General features: G+C 39.3%; 1 pseudogene; it reads left to right on the top strand.

Annotated features, from left to right (window-relative positions):
• The window catches only part of LOC141549263 (casein kinase I pseudogene), a 99,466-nt pseudogene extending 79,007 nt beyond the window's left edge, over positions 1-20,459 (top strand).
• Positions 20,460-25,719: the final 5,260 nt, after the last annotated feature.

The following is a 25,719-nucleotide window of genomic DNA, read 5'->3' on the forward strand; positions in this document are numbered from 1 at the left end:
GATTGATTTCTATTACTTTCTGTACATGAGAAATTGTACTGATAGAGAAACTCTGGACAGAAAGGAAATGCTAGAACAAAGGAGCTGAAATGACTGTTTGGGAGTCTCAGTAAGAAGGCCTTTTTTGGCCAGACTGTAACAACGCCAGTGAACATCCATGAGAATCCATGAAGGAGAGTAATGCGTAATAAGACCAAAAGGTGAAGATAGGACTGTGTGATGAAGAGCTTTAACTGTCAAATAGAAGAGGTTATGTTTGATGCTGGGAACGGGAAAGCCCTAGTGTTTATTGAAGAGGAGGGTGACATGGTCAGACTTGGGCTTTTAAAAAATTCCTTTGGCAACTGTAAGGAAAGATTTCAGTAGTCCAGGTGAGAGATCCCGCGGGCCTCAGTTAAGGTGGTACCTGTGTCAGTGGAGAGAAGGAAATTATTATATGTTGGCATTCCTTTAGTGCTGCTTGCAACCTATTTTCATCTTTATTGAGGTTCCTCTGTAGATTTCTCCCCCACACACACTGCCAAACATGCTTGTTGGCCTTCCTCCTGGAGGCTTTGAAACCTTGAAACCCTCAGTCTGTTTTCCCTCCCTTGTGCTGCATCACCAGCATACTTCCTTGTCCCATCACATTTCCCCAGGAATACTCCTTAAGCTGCTTACTTGATGGCTAGACAGAGAACAAAAAGACAGTTTGCGCCCTTTAGGAGATCTCCCAGAAGGTTAGGATGTGCCCTCTATAGGGAGATACAAGATACACGTGAGGAGGGAAAGAGTATTGACAATCCCAGAATAGGGATTTTGAGAGGCAGAGAAAATGCCTTGTACAAAAACCGGGAGGTGGGAAATCAAATGCAAAGTTTAAGTACTGGTTAAAAGTTCAGTTTGGCTGCTGTCCAAAGTAGTACAGAAAAGCAATGTGGGGGGCAGCTAGGTGGCGCAGTGGATAGAGCACCAGCCCTGAATTAAGGAGGACCAGAGTTCAAATGCGGTCTCAGACACTTAACACTTCCTAGCTGTGTGACCCTGGGCAAGTCACTTAACCCCAGCCTCAAAAAAAAAAAAGAAAAGAAAAAAAGAAAAGAAAAGCAATGCAGATGCCTTTGGTAAAGAAGCTAGAACATGCCCAGAGGAAGCAGCCTGAGATAGTCATATTATCTTGGTAACATGATATGCCGTAGGGCCATGTAAGACTAAGCCTTAGGGTAGTAACCTTATGGGTAGAGAAACCCTAGGACAATCCAAAGCTAATGAAAGGGGGGCTTTGCATTAGAGGGAGGACAGGGTCTTGAAGTAGCTCCCCTGGAGTGTGGTCTCATGAAAGGAGAACATTATCTCAGAGCTTCCAGTTAGAGCATGCTTACTAACTAGGGACTAAACTTGGTTGTTTCTGAGATGCTGAAAATGTGCTAGTATCATTGAAATGTAAATGTAATACTTAAAACTGCCTTGCTAACATTCCACTGAGAGACACTGGTACTGAAAAGGAAGTTGAATAGGGGAGGACTGTCACATGGTGGGGAGAGGCATGGCGCGTGGATGGGGAGTTGTTCCCAGATGGGGGGGGGGGCTCTTCCATCGAGAGCTCCTGACAGGTATATAATAGGGAGGACTTCTTTCAGGTAAGATTCAGACTGCTTGGTGTTTTTGAGGTCCCTTTCAACTCTCAGGTTCTGTGATTCTGATTCTCTTTGATAAAACCCAATCTGGGAGAACAAAAGAACTTTTATGCAGTGATAAAGGCCTAATCAACTTCTGATAAGATAAATTTGTTGCTGACTGACAATTGGTTTGGCCATATGAATGGCTTCCTTCAAGTGTTCAGCATCACAAGAACAGCTGCAAAGACCAATTAAAGAGGGACTTGGGCTTAAGGAGTGGCTGTGCTTAAACAGTGGTGGGATGAAGCAAGAGTAGAGGCCAGTGTATAGTGGGGCTGGTTGACATAGGACTGGGACATCGAAGAAGGAAGAATAAAGCTAGAGCAAGGATTCTGGAATAAAAGGATGGAGTGTCAGGTGATGGGGGTGAACACAAATACTGGGTTCTGGACAGTGAAGCCCTGGGAAAGTTATAAAACTAAGACAGCATGGTCTGGAAGGGAAACCTCGTTGCTGAATTGGGGACATAACCCAGTCTTGGTTGATAGAGACCTGAACCATAACCATTTCTTTGAATGGTCCAGGTGGAGACATGGTGAACATCATGGCAGAAGTTGATAAACCCAAAGGTCAGGATATTTGCAGAGACCGCAGCATGCGTATTGAAAACTTCAAGTATATGAGCAGGAGGAGAATTGTAAAAGAAGGCTTAGAGCAAGGAACTAGGAAGGAAAGTGACCTGGTGACCACAGCAATTGCTGAAGGGATGGTCAGTCTCAAAGTGGAGACAGTTGGAATGCTGATCTCTCTAGTTGACAATCTACCTGTAGAGAGTCAATACAGAAATGACTCCCATATCCATCAGTAGGCCTTCCTCATCTGTTAAAATAGATTGATTTCATTTTTGTGATTTCTGTGTGCTTATATGTGTTGCTCCCCACATCTAGCATGTGGCAACTCCTGGAGAAAATTTTGTTGCCATACGTAGAAGAGACTATAAAGCATTAGTATCTCTTGTCTATCCCGAATTCTATTTTCTAATATTTTTCATCATCCACTTCGGAACCTACCTTCATGGTTTGTTATAGTATAGATAGAACCCTGTCATATCATAGAACTTGTCATGTGAGATATAGGACTGTGGGCTTTGGGACTGTTGTTATTGTACTTAGATCTTTCTCATTCCAAAGTTAAGTTGGTTGTTATGAACCCATAGAATGCAAAATCTGAAAGGGACTTAAGCAGTCATCTTGTCCAGCATCCTCTTATTAATCCATAGTGGTGGTGGTGGTGTGTGGCAATTTTTATCCTGGACACCTTTGGCAGTTTGGTAATGGAGAGAAACTGACCACCAGGATCTCTGAGTTACCCCCTTAACTCCGTGGGTTCTCAAAAATTGAGCCTCCTTTACCCTGGACTCTAGATGTATGCATAGTCAAGTAGACCAAGGTTTGGAGAATGTTTTGTACTCATTGTTCTTACTGTAGCACCTTAGTAACAAAGCTAATTAATCGAGCCTTTTTGGCTGATTGATATCAACTGATAGGCAGTTGTGGGCTCATGAGCAATAGCAGCAGAATGACCCAGAGGGTTACCCCAAAAACACTGAGGGGAGAAACAGCTAGCCTGGTTCTGAAAACCTGGCCTGCCAGTATGAAAATGAGTTTAGGATTGTAGGTCCAGAGCCTATGACATAATTTATTTCATCATTTTTAAGTCCTGATCACTGTATGCTTGTGAATCTTATTTTAAACATTAATCTTGTAGAGAAGAAATAAATAGCATCATACATGAATACTTTGCTACTCTCGGGGGAGAACAAAGATATGAACCAAGTTTTAGCTTTCTTGAGTGGTCATTTAGTCCACCCCTGATTTGCTGGATGACTTTGAGTAGGTCATGTTACCTCAATGGGTCCCAATCTCTTCATTTATAAGAAGAAGAGGTTGCAAGAAAGGTATCTCAGAAACTTAGAAATTCTGAATGTCTCCACATGTCCTTCCTCGATACATTCCATTCTGTATTTAACTTCTAGAATTAGTCTGTGACTTTGTACATGTCATTCTTGGTTGTTTCCTGTATGTGCTTCCTTTGTCGAGATTTTTTTTGCTCAGGCAATTGGGGTTAAGTGACTTGCCCAAGATCAAACAGCTAGGAAGTGTTAAGTGTCTGAGACCACATTTGACCTCAGGTCCTCCTGACTTTCAGGGCTGATCCTCTATCCACTGCACCATCTAGATGCCCCTTTGTCTAGATTTTATGACTCCTCAAGGACATGTGACATTTTAATTCTTCTTTCTTCCTCCATAGTGTCTGGTACTAAGACCTTCATCTGGTAAATAAGGAATATGCTAGTCATATCTTTGTGTCATAAAGAGTAGGATTGGAGGGTAGATGCAAACATGGACCTGGATATGATTGCTCATACTATGGTTTCCTGTGCTCCTGCTGTTGCCTTCTTAATGCTGCTTCTGTGTCTTTAAAATTCTTGTTAAAATGCAACATTTCCCTTTCTCCACCCAATAATCTGTTTCCATTAGGAGAAGAACATTAAGGTTTAGAAATGAAAAGTCCAGAAACTGGAACCATTTGGAAATTCACATGGTAAAAAAGCAATGGGTTTTTTTCCCCCATCCCTAATGAGTTTTTAACCCTCTGCCCCTTCCTGCTGCATTGCAGAGACAAAGGTGGGGAAGGGAAGACATTTGATACATGCACCAATTCATAAGAAGAGCTGGAATTCATCATTTTGTTTCTAATTGACAGGGAGTCAAAGCCAAATGCTCTCTGATCCAGTTACATTTGTCATTTTTGGATGCCTTTCTTGGCACTAGACCTCTAAACACCAGCCGGTCATGAGTAGAAGCTCTTGAACTAGATGGAATTCAGTGTGCGTTAACTTCATGGCAGCAGCATCTAACCAGGAGCCCGATAGTCCGGGCTGGCTGGACAGCTCTCTCCCATAGGGCCACCGCTCAGCTCACGGTCTCTTCTGAGCCTGGTAAAACCTCCACTCTCTTGATTGGTGACATTGTAGCCTGGTCCACCATCACATGGAGTGCCTCAGCTACATTCACCTTGCTCCTCAACGATGACTGCTTTAGGCTATCCCTCTCCCTATTTTCCAGTTCTCCATTAGGATACAAGCTCATTATTTCGTGTTACACAGTGCCAGACACAGTTAGTATTTAATAATAGAAATGCTCTCCTTATGTCTCTTTGTCTCTGTCTCGGTTTTTCTCTCTTTCTCTGTCTGCCTTTCTCTGTCTCTCTCTCACTCCATCTTGCAGTATTATAGCTGTTGTTCACTAGTTTCACTTACATCTGAGTCTTTGTGACCCCATGAGGTTTTTCAGTGGTTTGCCATCTCCTCTTGTGGCTCATTTTACAGATGAGGAAATTGAGGCAGAGTCAAGTGACTTGCCCAGGCTCACACAGCTAGGAGGTGGCTGAGGCTAGATTTGAACTCTGGAAGCTGAATTTTCCTACTCCAGGCCCTGTACCCTGTGCACTCTTAGTGCCATCTTGCTGTCCCCGACAACAATATCCAGCATTTTTATGGTGATCGAAGATTTGCAGCTTACAGATCTTATCTCATTTGGTCACCACAGTAACTGGGAGGTAGCTGCTATTATTATTCTTATTTTACAGTTGAGGGACAAAGATGAAGTGACTTGTCCAACCAAAGTCATACAGCTAGTGTCTGGGGCCAGATTGGAAACTCGTCTTCCTAATCCCAGAGCCCCTGGCTTTATCTGTCAGTGTACCTCCTCGCTGTTACACACACAAACGTGTATGCCCACACGATTTATGTATGTATACGCACATGTGTGTATGATATGTGTATAGGTAGGAATGTCCCTCTCTGTCTCTGCCCCGTCCTCCTTCCCTTTTCCTCTGTACCTTCATATGGAGTTAAAGTGGAAGTTTCCTTTCTCAAAGTGTGGGGAGTTCATGGCAAATACAAGTGTGGGGAAGTTAGGGAAGCCTAAGGAAAATCCATTATTCCCAAAGGAAGCAAGTTGTCAAGCCAGAAGAAGCAGTGTCTCTGAACAGTGGAATATGCTCCATGGGTAAAATCCAAATTGCATTTTACTTAGAATATTACCATTTCAAAATAAGATCCACTCTATATCTCACATGAGCATTCAGCTTGAATTCTGTAGGATAACGGGCTTCCAAGCTGGTACAAGATGCCATGTAGTCCAAAAGCTCCTGTCTCCACGGCACAACCCTCAGCTCCAGTCAGGGAGTTGGAGTGATTTGCCCAAGATAAAAAATTAGTCAAATAACAAATATTTAATAAGTACTGTGGCCTTCCTAGCATGGTTTGTGCATGTTTGGGGTAGGGGAAGTAGGAGGTAGGGAGGAGAGAAATAGAATATGCTTTAGACCCTTTAAAAGAGAGTAAGCTTCGTGGGGAGAGAAGTTTAACATGTGACACAAATAGAGAGCATGTTGTAATAAGAGGAGAAGCCATTGTCACTGGGATTGTTAGAAAAGACTGAAGAAAACAAGGTTTGAATGGAGCCTTGACGTTTAATGAAAAAGGCAGTCCAGGGTCTTTGGGACTCCCTTTGCTATTTTGGCCCCTGGGAAGGAGAAAGGGAGAGAAACAAATACTTGTTAAGCTCTTCTTATGTGCCAAGCTTGATCATCGTGCGCTCGTTTGCTCACTGGGATGCTCTTGGAGGGCACGCACTCGTGTCACCTCCTTCTGGAGCATGGCTTCATGGGAAAGGTAAACCGGGAGCATCCCTCAAGCAGCTTCCCTCTTGATATGTCCGTGTCAGGTCCCCATTAAATGCCACCATTGCAGAGTTATTCAGAGGCTTTGAGTATGCGAGTGAGGAGGGAATGAACCAGTCCCCCTTGCCCAGCAGTCTCCCGTCACACTGAAGTCAGGACACTCACACTGCAGAGGGGAAGGAGACTTGAAGTGAAGCTTTCCAAATGAAAGGATGACACCATTATTGGGTTTCTTTCAATTAACCTTAATGTAACTGACCAGCATGGACTATAACAGTTGGTTCTAGAGTTATTCTTCCAGATACAGGATTCTTAGAGAAGTTCATGAATCAAAATAATATATTCATTCAATACAGAGAGTCCTGAGTGATGAGGCTTAGCCTGGCTAAGGGATGTGCCTGGTTGTACTGTTGCTATTTAGAGTCACCCAGGAAGGAGCACTTTCCTTTCTTGGTTAGACACACACACGCCAGAGATGGAATGATGCACAGCTCCACCTCCATATTTGCTAATTAAAAGTGTGTTTCCAGGCAATGATCTCGTCTGAGTAGTAAATCTAGAAGTCTCTCTCTTCCTTTTTTTGTGGGATGTGCTGGCACTGCCAGCCCCTGAGACTTGACAACCTTGAGACCATTTTAGGGACGTGTAACTTCCATAGGCTTAGACTGAAATTTCAAAATGTTTTTAGAGAGGGGGATGGAATGATCAAGGTCCTTCAAGTAACTTTCCACTCACTTCAGAGTAGAGCACCTCAAAAGGGCTCCTCCCACTAACACCTGGGAACAGGTCACTCAGGCCGAAATAGAAATTCAGATCTCATAATCAAATCCCATGAATCCAGCTCAGGGGTCTCCAAGGAAATCCTGAGGCTAACATAGGGAATGCATAAAGGGATCATATATCTTTGGAGGTTATTGTGACCGTAAGGGAAAACAGGGATATATTTGTGAGTCTCTTTCTAAGATGCTGAACTTTATGTGACTTCACAGAACTTGGAAGGAAGCTCGTGAAACATCGAATACAACCCACACATGAAGTGACTGTGACAGACAAAAAACAAACTTCCTTTTGGGGACTTCAAAACATGTGACTTGCACTTGCAGGAGATCTAGTCCCATAGATACTGCTTCCCATGATAATGGCAACAGGCATTAGGTTGGGAGGATTTGTTAGCTGGTTAAGGTCCTGCCTTGTCTCCATCAAGGTGATGGTGGGGGGAGGTGGACTCGTCTGCCATGTGCCACGTGCCACTTCCTGTCTTCCCTTGACCACATCCTGTTGCATCAACCAGACTGAATTGCCTGCCCTACATGTGGTGATTGGTTGGCTTTTCCTGGGAGTGGCTGGGGCGGCTGAGCTAGAAGCAGGTCTGGAGTGGGGGTAGAGAACACTATGTTCCCAAGGCACTTGGGTTCAGGGTCCTGAATGTTGTGTCCCTCCTTGGAATGTGACCGCCCTCAGAGAAGAGCCTGTGCTTTTGCCATTTCTTTGCATCCTTAGTCCTTAAGCACCTGATACATCACTTATTAAATCGACACCTGCCATATCGATATTTTTCATCTGGGTCAGGTGACCTGCTGCTCTCCTATTGCCTTTCCTTATCTTGGAGATCAGCTGTCTGAGAGCCATTTTGGTTCTGTTACTTCCTGTCAGTCCATTAGCATTTATTAACTGCCTGCTGTGTTCTAGACACTGTGCTCAGCATTGAGGATTCAAATAAAGGTTAAAAAAAATAATAATCCCTGGAAGTGGCTTCACTGACTGCAGTACCAGAAGCAAAATCCAAAAATGAAACAGGTCTGTCTCTTTTCTTGTCTATCTGCCCCAGCAAAGATCCTCTCCCTTCTTAGATCATCCTGTTCCTGCCAATAGAACTGGAAAATATTGTTTGTTGTGTTTAGCTTCTCTCCCCCCCCCCCCCTCCGCCTTGTCCCCCCCAGCTCATTCTGAGCTTCGGCATTCCCAGTGCTATTTGTACAGGACCATGTTACATTTCTACATTCATTTTCTATTATCTGATCTTAACTTCATCTTTTCTATATTTTATGTATATATATTTATATGTATATACATATTATATATATATAAATTTCAGCATGCGTTTTTGTAACTTTGTGTTCCAAAATTTTCCCCCTCCCTCCCTTACTTCCCTCCTTCCCCAAGACAGCAAGCAATCTGATATAGCTTAAATATGTGCGATTCTCTTAAACATATTTCCATATTTGTCATGTTGTGCAAGAAAAATCCGATCAAAAGAAAAAAAGCAAACAAACAACAACAAAAAAGGAGAAAATACTATGATTTGATCTACATTCAGTCTCCATAATTCTCTCGATGCAGATGGCGTTAAAATATATATATTATATATAAATTCTGAGCTTAACCAATACAAAAATTTGTTTTTTTTTTAACAGAATAGCACATGTAGCTATCCACTCTGTTCACATTTTTAAAGCATGTAAATTCTGTTTCTTTTAGTACTATCCTGCTCGTTTGTGCTTCTTCTTTGCACTTACTTAAATGTTTCAGTTTCCTTTATTATTATTATTTTATTATTATTACTATCACCATCTCAACCTCCTATGCTTCCCTTTCCCCCCTCCAGTTAAAAAGAGAAAAAACAAAGCCCCTGCAGCAAATAAGCATTGTCAAACAGACTAAATTCACAGTGCTTGTGTCTAATCAGTGAGAATTTATGAAGTGCACACTGTGTGCTACATATCATGCTAAGTATTGGAGTTTTTAAAAAGCAAGGCAAAAACCCAAGAAAAGAGTGCTGCTCTCAAGAGGCTTACAATCAAAACAAGGAGACAGCTTGTAGTCAGCCAGGGACAAACAGATGTGTGTACAGGTTAAACCTGTCTCAGAGGGAAAGCTCTCAGATTAAAGGGGTGGGGGGCGAGGAAATCTTGCTGAAGTTGTGACTTAACTAAAATGCCAGGAAGGCAAAGAAACCAGAAGGTAGAGATGTGGAGGAAGAGACTCTAGAGGCAGAGCCTTAAGGGGTGTTCATAGTGAGTAGGTAGGACATGCATGAAGATCCAGCATTTGGGACTGAAAAGGAGAAGTTGGGCAGAGAACTGGTGAGGAACCAGGACAGAGAAGGGCCACCAAAACCTAGAGAGAAGAAATTAACAAGGAAATGATGGTAATCAACACTTTCAATAGGTTGAATAATGTTAGAAGCCAGTCTACAGAGAATGAAGAAGAGAGTTAGGGAAAACGATGTGGAGGAAAGCAATTGTGTACTGACTCCTCAAGGAATTTAGCTGGAAAAGGAGAGACATAGAAAGGTAGAAGGGTCAAAGGAAAGTTTTTTGAAGATGGGAGACATGGATACATTTCTAGTTAGTGAGTGATCTGCTAGAGAAGGTGAGGTGGAATGGGATCATTTGTGCTTGTGGTGAGGTTTACTTTGGTCCCTGAGAAGGATATCCTCTTTGTTTGAGAAAAGGGTAAAGGAGGTGATGGTCAGTAATATTTATGAAAGGCCCATGTGCCTAGATGAGTGATCTGCTAGAGAAGGTGGGGTCGAATGGGATCATTTGTGCTTGTGGTGAGGTTTACTTTGGTCCCAAGAAGAATATTCTCTTTGTTTGAGAAAAGGGTAAAGAAGGCGATGGTCGGTAATATTTGTGAAATGCCCACGTGCCCAGCACTGTGCTGAGCCGGTCCTAATGGATCTGAGATGGAGAAGATAGGAGAAAGGAGAGCTCTTGGGACATAGTTGTGCTCAAATGAATGGCTCTTTTTGTACCATTCTGGGTCAGAGGGTGGGTAAGCTACTTTGCAGCAGGTCCTCTGGAGGCATTTTCAGAGTTCCTTTTCCTTACAGTGTTGATGTCATTGTGTAAGGCAGTGTTTTGGTTCTGTTTAGATTACTTTCTATATGAAGATAATATGAATCTTTCAGTTTGTTTTTTATTATTATGCAGTAATATTCCATTACATTTATAAAGTACAATTTGCTCAGCTTTTCCCAATTGATGGGCCTTTTCTTCTTCCTTATTCTTCAGTTTCAAAATCAGCAAGTTTGTTTTCCTTGAGACTCTTCGTTCCATGATATTATCATTCCTCAAATAACTCCTCTTCCTATCCCTGCATGTTTTCTGTTAAATCTAATATATTTCTACGCCAAATTGCAATGTGTGTGTATATGTGTGTATGTGTGTTCAACCCTCCTTTGTTTTATCTAATCTCTCCCCCATTCCTTCCTCCATATTTTATATTCTTCCATGCACACCCTAATAAGTTTCCTCCCCTTCTTCCTTCCTTCTAGATTGGGTATATTTCTTTTAACTCCCCTTTTTCTTTTCCCCTTAAAACCTTCAGAACAGAATTGATTCACCAACATCCTCTGTTTTCCTTAATTAGTTCCCTCAATACCCTTTGCAGACATTAAGGTTCTGAAGGGACACTTACTTCTCCCTGTCTTAGAATCCTAGCAATGCATCATCGTATCAGCTCCTTTTCCTTGCTCAAATAAATTGACGTTTCTACATTTCTGTTGACTTTTACTTGCATTTCAAAGTTCCTTCCCAGATGTGATCTTGGAGGGCATTCCTCAGCTTTCCAGGGGAAGTTATTCTTTCTTGCAAGCCTTTACATTTGACATTTGGAATATTATCTATTGTCCAAGAGTTCCTCCCCTTCATCCTAGTTGCTCTCAAGTTGTCTGAAGTACCTCTGGTGCCTACTGAGATTCTGTCCTAAACTCTTGCTCCTTGTGCGGGTTCTGGCAGGCTGCTTATAGCATTTTTTCCCTGAACTTGGAAACTGGATTTCTTCTTGTATTTCAGGAGGTGTAACTGCTCTCTATATTCACTTTCTTCTCTGATTTCAACAGGTCTGGGAAGTTTTCAATGATGACTTCTGGAAATAGAGTGTCTAGCACCTTTGAAAGATACCTGCTGAATTTATTATGGACGTAAAAAAGAAAAGCAAGCTAGATACAATAGAGATTTGCCAGTTCATATAGAAACTTCTTTTTTTATTTTCTTGTGTATGATATAAATACCCATTTTTTGATGTGTATTACACTCAGACTAAAAATATCTTCTAAAAACAAAAGAAATATAATGTCCAGGTTTTTTCTTTACCATAGTTTTCAAGAACCAACTAGGTCTGTTGTTTTTGACAGCAGATGTCTTTTATTTTCTTCTATTTTTTATATTTGATTTTGTTTTACTTTTTGTTGCTATCACACGAAGCCCTTGATTTCTGTTATAGTTTTCAGGGATTATATTGCTTGGGTAAGGTTTACCACTGCTGTTCTAAGCTAGTTATTTTTCTTTTAATACTTGGATCTGGAACTTTTATTTCAATTTGTATCTTTTGCTTTACTTTTTCTAGGTATTCGTATCATGATTCTGGAAAATACATTTTTTTTCTTAGACTTCATTATAAAGTTCCCTTTTTTTGAAAGGCTTCAAGATCCACAATAATTAAAAAATAATTTTGTAATGATGTTTTTTTCTATTTATATCCTTCAGATTTTCTTTTTTTTATCTCTCCTCCCCTTCCCAGAGAGCTACTTCATATAACAAACATTTTAAAAGAAAAAAAAAGTGGAAGAAAAAAATCAAAACAGATCAAAACACTGATGAAATCTGAAAATAAATTCAATTTTTCACCTCCGTGGACCTCCCACCTCAGCAAAGCAGTAGTAGAAGATAGATATCTTCTTAGAGCTTTTTGAGGCCAAGTTTGTATTTTATAATTTTAAAACATTCTTTTTTTTTTTTCAGTTGATTTACACTGTTCGCTATGTGTTACATTAACATACTATCCTATAATGACACCACTTTCATGGCCTTGTTCTGTGGGTACAAGCACATAGAAGCACATAAAATCTTTTGTCTTTTTGGACAACGATAATATCTCTTTAATTTCTCTTTTTTGCCCCAAAGTGCCCAAGACCAACAGCTCCCATTATGATGGTGCGTACAAAATGAGCATGGTTCTTTTAAAGCTGTTAAATTATGAAAAAGTATTTTACATGACTTGACGTGTATAATTGAGGATGAGAGTATAGCCAGAGCGAGGGAGAGAACTTGGAATTCAAAATTTTTTAAAATTAATCCTAAAAAGAAATAAGTAAATAAAATTAAGGAAAGGCTTAGGGCACTAAGCATACTTGATGCTACAGTTCTCGCTTTGACTTTGACTTCTTGTACTTGTTGAATTTTTCTTGATTTAATTTTTTCAAAAAGTTTTTCCAGTTTAGAACATTTTATCTTTGTTTATTTTTGGGTAGAATACCTCAGAACATTGGGATTAAATGTACCCCTGCTAGAACAACTAAGTGGCACAATAGCAGATGGAGCTCTGGACCTATAGTCAAGATGAATCCTCTTCCTGAGTTTAAATCTGGACTCAGCCATTTATTAGCTGTAATTAGCTTGCCTGGGCAAGTCACTTCACCCTGTTTGCCTCAGTTTCCTCATATGTAACATGAACTAGAGAAGGAAATGGCAAACTAGTCTAGTATCTTTGCCAAGAAAACCCAGATGGGGTCATGAAGAGTCAGTCATAATTGAAACAACTAAATAACAACAATAAAGTAGATAAGGAAAAGTTGATAAACTCTTAGGAAGAAAGCCTGATGATGGAAAGACTCTTACAATTTCAAATCCTAAGATACTGTATAGTATCCTACAGTTGAAGATTAAACAAAAAGACAGCTCTCTTCTTTACCTTTCCCAATTACATGCATAGGGTGAGTGATTTTATTTATTTTAAATTGAAATACAAAATGAGAAAAGAAAAAAAAGGTGCTATGTATATAGCAGAACATAAGAAAATTCAATATAAAATGATAAATTTCCATTTCAAGAAAATCTATATATTATAATACTCCACCTTGCTTTCAGAGCTATCTAACTTTTCTTTGTTTCCTTATAGGGTTTCTTTTGTTCTACACTGTGCACTTTTTGCTTTATTTATTCTCCCTCCTCCTACTCTAACGAATGCTACAATTAAACAAAAATACATATGTATATGAACATAATATACATATAGATAACTATAAACATACACATATAGCTATATATGTAAGACAATACTCTGCTTATTTCTACTTTTCATTTGAAGGTAGATAGTATCTTCCTTCATAAATCCAAGTCATTCTGTGTTTTTCTGAATCAACCATTGGATAAAGTGATTCTATCTGTTCAGTGTCTCCCTAATTCAAAGTTTTCCCTACTAATGAGTTCTTCCCATTCACATTTGACTGTTAGGATTGCTAACTTGTGTATTTACTTCAAGCCTGTCTTCCCATGATCTCTCCAACACTTAATATTCCCATCTTTTGTTTCTGGAAATTTTTTGAGTGTGAGCTGAAACCTAAAGGTAATTTTCTGAATTGTAACTTGATATTAGACCTAGATCCTTTTTGTGGCTGTACTTTTGAGTTGTGTGTGCTTGGTCTTGACCCGAGTCACATGGTTCTCGGGCTGATCGCCATCTCCCAGGTTTAGTCTTTCCTGGATATTTGGGGTTCAAACCACGGTATTTTGGCCCTGAATGGTGTTTCAGTACTGAGTGCTTAGTGACCTTGGAGCCTTCGGACATGGAGTGACCTGTTCTCAGCAAGATTATCCATGGATTTGTCTTTAATACTTCTAGAACACGAAAGCATTCTATACCTTCCAAATGTTTCCTTGAAATTTGTTTCCTGGCACTGGTTTCCAACTCCTCCTGGTGCTTTCTTGGGAGAACGCTCTGTTGTCACTCTCTCCAAGTTATAGAAATGTACTCCGGCCCACCACAAATCATCACAGGATGATAACATTTTGGGGACATGTGCTAGTTTGGGCACTTGTTATTGCTCTTAGGCTTCTGGCTTCTGACCTTTTGTATAGTTCTTTTGTATAGTTTATATATATATATATGAAGGTACTGTAAGTTCTCATTGGATTGCTTGAATATTATTCATTCAGTCTGATGCCATTTTTAGTTTCTTGCTTGAGTATATCTCTGGGAGCTACTGCCAGATGAATTGTAATAGTATTCCTAATTAGCCTTCATGCTTCCAGACTTTACATTTTCTAACCTATATCCTACACATCAGCCAAACTCTTAAGACACAACCATAAAGGAAGGTATTCAATTTGGAGTTAATCATGTGGTGACTACTAAGATACATAATTTGCCTCGGTGATCCTTAGTTTTTCTCTCTGTATAATTGAGGTATTTATGGCTTGAGTCAATGATTTGATCTTCCCAACAACTTCATGAAATAAAATGCAATTTAAAGTGTTTTTTAAAAAGTAAAATCACTTTTATTGTTACTGCAGCTAGGTGGCACAGTGGATAGAGTGTTGGGTCAGTAAAATTTCTCTTCGTGAATTTGAATCTGGCGTCAGACACTTACTGGCTTTGTGACCCTGAACAAGTAATTTAATCCTGTTTGCCTCAGTTTTCTCATCTATAAAATGAATTGGAGAAGAAAATGATAAATCACTCCCAATACCTTTGCCAAGAAAATCCCAAATGGAATCACAAAAAGTTGTATATGACTGAAAAACAACTGAAGAGCAACACTTATTATTCATGCTATTATGTCTCTTCTTTGCTCACAATCTTCCCTGGCCCCATATTACATCTAAGATAAACTGTAACTTCTCCAGTTCACATTTAAGGTCCCCACGGTCTGGCTGCCCCCTTCCTTTCTAGGTGACACAATGGTTATAATATTGGACTCAGAATGCTTGTTCAAATCCAGCCTTAGACGTTTATTAGCTGTATGATGTTAGGCATGTCAGTCTATATTTTCTTCAGTTTCTTCACCTGTAAAATGTAGATAACAATAGTGTCTATCTTTTAGAGGTGTCATAGGGATCCAACGAGAGAATATTTGTAAAAGCCCTGCGCATAAAAGGCGCTATCTAAGCCACATTTGCTATTATTGTTGTTGATAATTCCTCTCGTTACTGTCTTTGAATTCTTTGTTCTATGCACATTTTCCTTCTGTGTTCCAAACTTGGCATTCTATGTTCTTCTTCCTTAAATTTGTCCAAAGTCAAAATCCTTATCTTCCTTTAAGTTTCAGCCTAGGCCACAGACCTTCTGCAAAGACTTTCTGAATTTCCTTTCTACCTCTCTCTACCTGACCCCTGTTAATATCTTTGTCCTCTTCAAATGATCTGGCATTTACATAGCTGTGCTGGAAACGTTTGATTTCTACATTAGTGTGTAAACTGCATGAAGGCAGAAAAAGAAATACTTTAACTGAATGTAAGCACAAACTTATAATTTCCCCTTGTATCACTCCTCCATATACATCTCAAAACATGGACTTCAAGTGGTACATTCACAAAACTGAGCTTACTTTGGTTTAGGTAAACATAAGCATATGGAAAGGTACATTCTTTTTTTAGATGTATGCCATGTTTGAATTCTGCCCTGTTGCCCCTCATGCTCATTCTCACCTACTTTGTGTTCAAGTTTGAATCTGGAAATCTGACGTGATGAAATATTGTGCGTGTTACTCAGGTTTATTGATTGTGAGAATGGTTTCTCTATTTCCTAGTGATACAATCAGATGTAGAATGAGGCTTTTTTATAAGTCAAAGGAAGATCTAGAAGGGAGTGCTTCAGAATGCTGTCAGTGAAATAGTCAGATTACTAAAAAATTTGCATGTGAAGCAAGCCTCTAAAGCGTCCCCACATGAAGTTCCAGCCAGGATCTGATGACTTCCTGTTGTCCCTGTGTTTGCATGGACATGCGTGTCCATGTATGAGTTCTGTGTGTTTAGATATGCTAATCTCATTGAACCTGGGACTGTGTATATCAGCACATATGTAATGTGTGTGTGTTCATTTCAGTGACCCTAGAGCCAAAAGAGGATAGCAGAAAAGATTGTAGAAGCTTCTGGCCTCTGCTGATTCAGATCACCAGGTCCTAAAAAGCCTGTACGAATGAGACTAGGGTTATGACCTATGGTACAGAGGGGAATGAGGGAGTGAGCCTTCAGAATATTTTTAAGTGCCATCAGAGAGAGCTCAAGGTTTTATGTGTGGCATAGTATATAAAATGATGAACTGGCCATCAGGACGAACTGGGTTCAAATCCTAATTTTAACACTCACTATCTCTGTGACACTAGACAGTTAATTTCTTCTTTCTGAGCTGTCTTCTACAACATGGGAATAATAATACCTATCGTTACCTATCCCTCAGGGCTGTGAAACTCTAGTGAAATAATGTCTATATGACAAACTTTGCAAGCTTTGAAATACTGTATTTAAAATTAGTTATTATTATCATTATTATTAGTAGTAGTATTTATACCCCATTTCCAGCTTTGATTAGCAACCATCTAGATGCTAAGTCCTTAGAATTACTAAGACATTCCTCTGCAGGAAGTTTTCAGAGAATCAGAAGCTTTCTCATGTTTGTGACTCAAACAAGCCCAACATATCCAACCCTTCTGGGTTGCAGAGAACAAAGAAGTTTATCAGTCACTACCCATAATAAATAGCTGGAAATTGTCAGGCATAGATTTCAAACCATTTAGGGTCTCAGATACTCAGTTAAACTATTATATCCACTTACCTAATGCCATGGACAGTCCAGTCCTATTCTTCCTGTGACTAAATATGTAAAAACATCCAATTAAGTTGAGCTCAAATTTAGTTTATATGTTTACATTCAGTGGGGCAAGGATTACAGCATTTATTTATCCGATATTAACAAAAACAGGCAGTTAGGATAGATAGGAACACTCCGTGGATAGATATGAACACTAATAACATGATTGATGGTGCTGAGAGCAGGCTTGATTGTTCTGGAAAACTATTTGGAAGTCAGCGCTACCACTACTAGGTCTATACCCCAAAGGGATTAAAGAAAAAGCTTAATAAGGACCCATATATACCAAAATATTTTTACTAGCTCTTTGTGCGGAAGCAAAGAATTGGAAACTGAGGTGATGGTCATCATTTGGGAACTGCTGGGCCAGGTTGTGCTATAAGATGGTGATAGGAGTCCTATTGTAGGGTGAGAAATGATGAAGGGAATGGTTTTCAAAAAGCTTGGGAAGACTTGTAAGAACTAATGCAGAGTGAAGGGAGTAGAATCAGGAGAACAATTTCCACAGGAACAGCAAAGATAACCAACTGTGAAAGACTTACTAACTGATCAGTACAATGATCCGTGACAGTTCCAAAGAACTCATGATGATACATATTAAGCACCTCCAGAGAGAGAAATTGATGGACTCCTAGTGCAGACTGAAACACATTTTCTTTTTCTTGCTTTTTTTTTTCTTTCTACAGAGCTAATGAGGGATTTTGTTTTGCATAACCATATATGTTTGTATGGGTTTCATATTATTTTCTGCCATCTCAATGGGTGGGGAAATTGGGAAGGGAAGTGAAGGGGGGAAATGTAGAATTGAAAATAAAATTGAATTTTAGAAATGAAGTCAGAAGCCAGATTGTAGAGTCAGGGAGAGGAGAGGAAATCAGAGGCATTAGACAGATTTTTCAAGGAGTGTACCCATGAAAAGAAGGGGATATAAAGGCCAACAGTTAGTGAGGATTATAGAGTCTGGTGGGTAGGGTTTTGAAATTTCTATAGGAAGCCAGTAGAGTGGGTGGAATGATTTTTATATATTCAGTGGGAGCTGTTGGTGAGAGGAAGTTTTACTACAGCGCCACCTACTACTCTCTATTTATCTTGCAGCGGGGGCTCTCGTTTTGAATTGGCAACGTGGTCGAAGTTGTGGAAGCCGTGGGACCTTGAACCACCCCAGATCTGCAGCAGAGAGCAGCCGGAGCTTGCTGTTGGACGCCGCACCGGGTATCCAGGGGTCTTGGGACTCATTGGTGTTATCGAGTCTCACTGGTGTTGGTGGGATTCTTAGGTGTTACCGGGATTCGTTAGAATTATCAGGACGCATTGGTGTTTTCGGGTCTCATTGGTATTATCTTGATTCCTGTTTGATGCTCAGTGCCCCTGTCTGTCATTGGTTTGTGTAAACTCAGGCCTAGTGCGTGAGTCTTGCCCTGTTCTGTCTCCTATTCAGTAGCTCTGAGGTTCTCCTTCTCCACAGGCTCGCAGAATGGCGAGTAGTAGCAGCAGTGGCAATAATAATATCCTTAGCTCTGAATTCATTGTGGGAGGGAAATATAAGCTGATCCGGAAAATCGGGGCGGGGTCCTTTGGCGACATCTATCTGGCCATCAACATCACCAATAATGAAGAATTGGCCGTGAAGCTAGAATCTCAGAAGGCCAGGCACCCCCAGCTGCTGTATGAGAGCCGGCTCTATAAGCTTCTGCAAGGTGGGATGGGCATTCCCCGAACCCGTTGGTATGGTCAGGAGAAAGAATATAATATCCTTGTCATGGATCTGCTTGGGCCCAGTCTTGAAGACCTCTTCAATTTCTGTTCCCGGAAGTTCACTTTGAAAACCGTGCTGATGTTGGCTGACCAGATGATTACCAGAATCGAATATGTGCACACCAAGAGCTTTATACACAGAGATATTAAACCAGATAATTTCTTGATGGGTATTGCACGTCCTCGTAATACTAGGGGTGGTTCTTCAGGGGGAAAGAGAAAAAGAGGTGGGGCAGCAGTTGCTAATAGGTCTCAGGACCCATCTTTTTCAGGTTTAAACCAGTTATATCTCATTGATTTTGGTCTGGCTAAACGGTACCGAGATAACAGAACCAAGCAACATATACCTTACAGGGAAGATAAGAATTTCACTGGCACTGCCCGGTATGCCAGCATCAATGCACACCTTGGCATTGAGCAGAGCCGTCGGGATGATGTGGAGTCCCTCGGTTACGTCCTGATGTATTTCAACAAGAGTATCCTGCCCTGGCAGGGGATAAAGGCTGCAACCAAAAAGCAAAAGTATGAGAAAATCATTGAGAAGAAGATGTCCATCCCTGTTGATGTTCTGTGTCAGGGCTTTCCGTCAGAATTTGCCATGTATCTTAATTATTGCCGTGGCCTTCGCTTTGAAGAAGCACCCGATTACTTGTACCTCAGGCAGCTATTCCGTATTCTCTTCAGAAGCCTAGACTACAAGTACGACTTCATGTTTGATTGGACACTGTTAAAGCAGAAAGCAGAGCAGGAGCAGGCAGCCTCTTCTTCTGATCAAGGTCAGAAGACTCAGCCACCTCCTCCTCCAGCACCCAAAAACACCAGACCAAGAAGAGTGACCAGAAGATCTGCCAGGCAGCAAGAGATGAAGAAGATGGCCCAGAATTAAATGAGTGATTCTCCACATCCAGAACACTTAGTTGATAGATATACTGGCCAAGCGGTTGTGAGCAACCATTTATGTGTTTAAAATTTACTTAAATTCAGCAGAAATTGACTGGTCAGCATTAGTGATGAGTACTAGCCATTGTTAATTGTTAATATTACAATAACTATAAATGTTAATATCAAGATAGTGAAACATGGTTCTAGTTTTCTATTGCATTTTTTTTTCTAGTGAAAAGTAAACTAAATGTTTGACGTACAGATGGTGGAAAATTGTGCATATGACAATTTTTTGATATTTTTTATTTTGAACCGTACTGTTTTGAGATCTTGTTTCAGAAGTATAGCATAAAGTTTTCAACTACAGTTGTTATAATTGCAAATGCTCAGAAATGTGCACTCTTAGGGTATTCACCCTCCTTGATGTTTCAAAGTTGTAAATGTATACATTCTTAAAATCGTTGACTTCAATGTGCAAGCCAGCCGACAGGGTAGCAACCAAAGATTTCAGTTTTAAGCATATGAAAGACTGTGCCTGCTTACTGTGCTAGAAATAACAGCATTTAAAGTGAAGATTTAAGAAAAACTTAGTGACTACTACATTATCTTTAGGATTCTGCATTAACTCTAATGTCTTTGATTTAAAAAAGAAAAGCAATATGTTTGTCCCAGAAATTCAGTTAACATCTTAGAACTGAACATATGTGCAAGTTGTTTAGATAAATGTAAGTACTGTGAACATCTATATGACCTGGGATTTTGTTTTGATTTTGAAACTGAAAGTTGCTGTAAGAAAGATACTTTCAAAAAGAAAGAAATGCTTTGCTAATTTACTATTGAGTCAATATCTCTTCAAAGTTTAAATAAAGTATTTCTTGACAATTGTTTTGCAATTTGTTTTTTATTCGTTGTTGCTTATTTTTTCTTTTGTCCTTAGAAACAATTAAGGGCATAGAAGACGGGGAAATTAGCCAGGGGGGGGAAGTGAATGATGGATTAGAGAAACATTGAGAAGGGAATGGAGGTGATGAAGATTACATGTAGAAGGATTGGCCTTGTTGGGAAGAAGGGAGCCTCTCCTCTTGGGAGAAAGAGGTGGAGGAAATAGTAAATACTGATTTCAAGAGATATGAGATGAATAAAAGGGGGGAAATGGAGTGCATGGTAAATGCCCTACATCTCCCTGGTAATGTAAAAAATTAGGTCCTTTACTGAGAGCATGAGGTCACAGGATGCCACAGCAAGGCATTAGAGGACAGGAGAGAAAAGGAATAAAGTTGGAAATTAAGAGTAACAGAATTCAAATGGTGGAAGGAAGGGCCAGATTTTCTATGGCCAGGATTCAGACATTAAGCCATATGGGAAGAAGAGATCTCAGCCGCACTAGGAGGAAGGTATCTGAACAGCATGTGGAATTTGGGGACACTTTCCAGCAGTTAACTCCCACTCCATCTACTGAGGCAGGTTATTTGCATCCATAACTGGAAGGTGGCAATGCCAGTGGGGGGGAGGGCAAAAATATGGCATCACCAAGTTGCAGAGTTAATGGCATTGGGCCCAAAATGAAGGTCTCTTGTGTTTTAGTCTAAGACTCCACCCTGTTAGAGCATATGCCTCTCTTGATGCTAAAATTTTAGCCTGAGCTATAATTTCTGTTAAGTGTTTGGATTTTTTCTCCCGGGGGCTAACTTTTTACATTGCCTTCATTTCTGAATGTGTGCTTTCTCTCCCTCCCCTAGCCCTCACCTCAGGTAGTGAATCGTCTATTAAAACAAGATTTAAAGATGGGTAGGGTGGGTTGCCAAGGGGTTCAGCCAAACCCGCAGATGTATAAACCATCTCTGACAGATCAATCCATATTCTGCAGCCATAGCCCTTCACCTCTGCAAAGAAGGCAAGAAGATGCATCTCCTCAGCTCTCCTTTCAGGTAAAGTTTGGCTAGTTCTTTTTGTCATGTTTGTTTGAAATCACTGTATGAATTCTTTTACTGGTTCTATTTATTTCGCTGCACTGAATGCTAAAAAACCTCCCACGTTTCTCTGGATTCTTAATATTCCTTATTTACAGTGAAGTAATAATTATACAGCTACATTCACTGACCACAGTTTGTTTAGTTATTCTCTTATTAAGTTCCTCTATCTTGTTTCCAGTTGTTAGTCACCACAAAACCTGCTGCTATGAAAATTTGGATATATATGAGACATTTATTTCTGCGTTGGGCCTCAGTGGAGTATATGCCTAACAGGACAAAAAGATACAGACATTTCAGTCGCTTTTTCATTAACCTAATTCCAAATTGCTCTCCAGCATGGTTGAGGCAGTTCTTAGCTCTACCAGCCGGATAGAACCAAAGGACCTGTCCATTATTCATTATTGCCAACTTTTCTACCCTTTTGCCAATTTGCTGAGTGCCATTAATTCTCAGAATTGTTTCTATTTGCATTTTTGAAAATAGATTTTTAGATATATTTTGTTTTTATATCACCTCGCTTTCCCCTTGTATCCTTTCATCTCTCCCCACCCAGAGAGCTATCACTTAGAACAATGCATTTTTAAAAAGAGATCTTCAAAGAGGAAGAAGAGGAGGAAATCAGCCAGAGTGAGCAAGACATCCTCCCAGTCTTGCCAAAATCTGCAATGTTCCATATCCACGGACCCCTCTCTTTATAAAGCAGCAAGGGGAGGTATCTTCTCATCTCGTATTTTTGGAGCTTAAGTTTGTTCTTTATCATTTTGCAGCATTAATTGTGGATGTTTTCATAGTTGTTCTTTTCCACCTACATAGTTATAGTCATTGTGCACATTTTTTCCTAGCTCTGTTGGCTTCCACTTCTGATCAGTTCATGTAAGTTAGCCCGAGTCTCCAAATTCATCATGTTCATTGTTTTTCATAGCCCAATGCTATTTCATTCCATAATCAATGGAATTTATTTGCTGCTTCAGCAAGTGCTGCCAAAAATACTTTGGTTGCTATGGGCCTGTCTTTTTTTGGAGTGGAATCTATAGGGTCCTGGCCACTATCTCCTGCCACTTTATTTGTTTTCCAGAACAGTTGTCCTAATTCAGAGCTCCAAAAATATTGCCTTCCTTCAGTCCCTCCAATATCAACTGTTCTCTTCTTTTGTCATCTTGGCTACAACTTTGCTGGGTGGGAGGTGAAACAGGAAGGATGCTTCTGATTTGCCTATCTTTTATTTTTAGTGATTTGGCTCATTCATCCATGTAATCACTAATAGTCTGCAATTCTCATTTTGAGAACTGTTTGTTCATATTCTTCAACCACTTCTTCATTGGGGAATGATTTTTGGTTTGAAATATTTGTTAGTTGTCGATGTAGATATCCCTTATTTGGTTAAGAATTTATCCCCTACCTGTTGTTGTAAAAGGTGTATGATAAGCTTTACCTCCAGTTTTTTAATGATATGTTCTTTATATTCAGGTCATATGTCCATAAGAGGCTGGTCTAAACATGTTATGCCAGACTGCTTTCCAATTTTTCTAGAAGGTATGATGTAAAAATGATTTCATTCCAAATTATGTTTGATGGTTTATCAAACACTGGATTATCCAGTTCAATTGTTTCTAATTCTTCTTTGTTCTATTGATCTACTTTTTTTTTTTTTTTTGTATTTTTTTTTTTTTTGGCTGAGGCAATTGGGGTTAAGTGACTTGCCCAGGGTCACACAGCTAGGAAGTGTTAAGTGTCTGAGACCAGATTTGAACTCAGGTCCTCCTGAACTCAGGTCCTCCTGACTTTAGGGCTGGTGCTCTAACCACTGCATTACCTAGCTACTCTTACTTTTTTTTTTTTTTTAAACCAGTTCCAAATGGTTTTGATGATGGCTACTTTATAATGTAATTTGAGACCTTGATGTGCTATTTCCCCTTCATTCCTACCTTTTTTCTTTATTCCCTTGATATTCTAGAACTGTTTTCCCTCCTCCCAGTGAAGTTTGTTATAATTTTAATACCATAGAATATCTTGTTGGCGTTTTGATTGGTATAGTATTAAAATGTAAATTGACTTGGGTAAAGTGAGTCCTAAATATTTTGTACATTTTTGTAGTGTTTTGATTGACATTCCCATGTTAATTATTATTTACAAACTGTTTTGATTTTTGTGAATTTATTTTATGGCTCACAATTCTTTTCTCACTTTGGTTGTTGAGTCCTTGGTATTTTCGAAGCAAAACTATCTTGTTAGTAAGTAAGAATACTTTTGCCTCATCTTTGTCACTATTTAGTCTTTAATGTACTTTTCTTGTCTTATTATGAATGTTAGCATTTCTATTATTATCTCAAAAAGCATCACAGGGGGAGGGCATCAGTGTTCCTGATGTGTTTCCATTTTATATGCTGCTTGCCTTTGGTCATTTATTCAACAAGAATTTATTAAGTTTTATATTTCAGGCTCTCAGCTAAAAGCTGGGATTATAAAAAGAGGCAAAAGCAGGCCTTTCAAGGAGCTCATATTTTAATTGAGGGTATATGCATACACACACATACATTAAGGAGAAAATCTTGTAGAAAGCCAGGAAGTGGAGTTAAAGAAGTTAACAGCCTTTCAGACATGAATGGCAACTTGTGAAAATGCATGAAGTTAAGAGAATAGACCATATAAAGAACAATAAGGTTGTTTTTAACAGATTATGGAGTGGGTAGAAGGAAGACTGGAAAGGTAGTGAAGGGGTTAGGTTATGAAGTCAAACAAAATTTTCTGTTTGATCCTAGAAGTAATAAAGAGATTCTCTTTTTTATTGAGTGGGGGACTGGGTGATGCAGACTATTTATTTAGAAGGATCACTTTGGTAAATAAGTGGATGACAGACTGCACTGGGAAGAAACTTGGGACAGGTAAAGAGCAAAGATAGAGAAGATCGAGGAAGATACAGAGTGGGGTTTGGTTTAGATCTATACATTTATGACAGAATATTTTTTCCTATGCTTCTCAGTCTATATTTTGTAGGATTTTAAAAAATTATATGAGTTAAATTTTCTAAGGTTTTTTTTTTAACATCTCCAGATATTCATTTGGTTGGGGATGTGTTTGTTTTTAACCTTCCATTATGGTTGAGTCTTCCTAATGTTGAACCATCCTTCCTTGTATACTAGTATGAATTGATCTTGGTCATAGTTAATTGTTTCTTCAATGAATGTTGTAATACTTTTGGACTGAATTTTATTTGAAATTCATATGATATTTATTAATGACAGTGGTTTGTGAGTCTCTTGTTTTGGTTTATTTTTCTCCAATATAGATATTAGGATTATATTTGCCTTATAAAAGGACGTTAGCAGAATGATTTTTTCTCAGTTTTTGAGAATAATTTGTATAGTTTAAATATTCATTCATCTCAAAAAGTTTCACAGATTTCTTCTGTAACTCTATCCAGAAAGGTACCTTCAATTATTTGTTTACAATTAGTTCTATTTCTTCTTCTGAAATTCTAGTATTTAAATTTTGTTAGGTGTTTTATTAATTTTGGCATTTTGTATTTTCCTTTAATCTCTTTTTCTTTTCTTATTGCCAAAGCTAACATTTCCAATGCAATACTGGATAGTAATGGTGATAGTGGGCCACCTTGTTTCCCCCCTGATCTTATTGGAAATGCTTCTAGTTTGTCCCCATCACATATGATGCTTGCTGATGGTTTTAAATATATGCTACTGATTATTTTAAGGAAAACTCCATTTATTCCTATACTCTCTAGTGTTTTTAATAGGAATGAGTGTTGGATTTTATCAAATGCTTTTTCTGCATCTTTTGAGATAATCATATGATTTTTCTTAGTTTGATTATCGATATAGTGAATTATGCTAATAGTTTTCCTAATATTGAAACAGCTCTGCCTTCTTGGTATAAATCCTACTTGGTCATGGTGTATCCTCCTGGGGATGTAATCTCTTTGGTAATGTTTTATTTAAGATTTTTGCATCAATATTTGTTAGGGAAATTAGCCTATAATTTTCTTTCTCTCTTTTCACTCTACCTGGATTAGGTCTCAGTACCATATCTGTGTCATAAAAGGAATTTGGGAGGACTCCTTCTTTCCCTATTTTTTTCAGATAGTTTGCATAGTATTGGAATTTCTTATTCTTTAAATATTTAGTAGAATTCACATGTAAATCCATCTGACCCTG

This window comes from Sminthopsis crassicaudata, chromosome X (assembly GCF_048593235.1).
Source record: "Sminthopsis crassicaudata isolate SCR6 chromosome X, ASM4859323v1, whole genome shotgun sequence".
Classification (NCBI taxonomy): domain Eukaryota; kingdom Metazoa; phylum Chordata; class Mammalia; order Dasyuromorphia; family Dasyuridae; genus Sminthopsis; species Sminthopsis crassicaudata.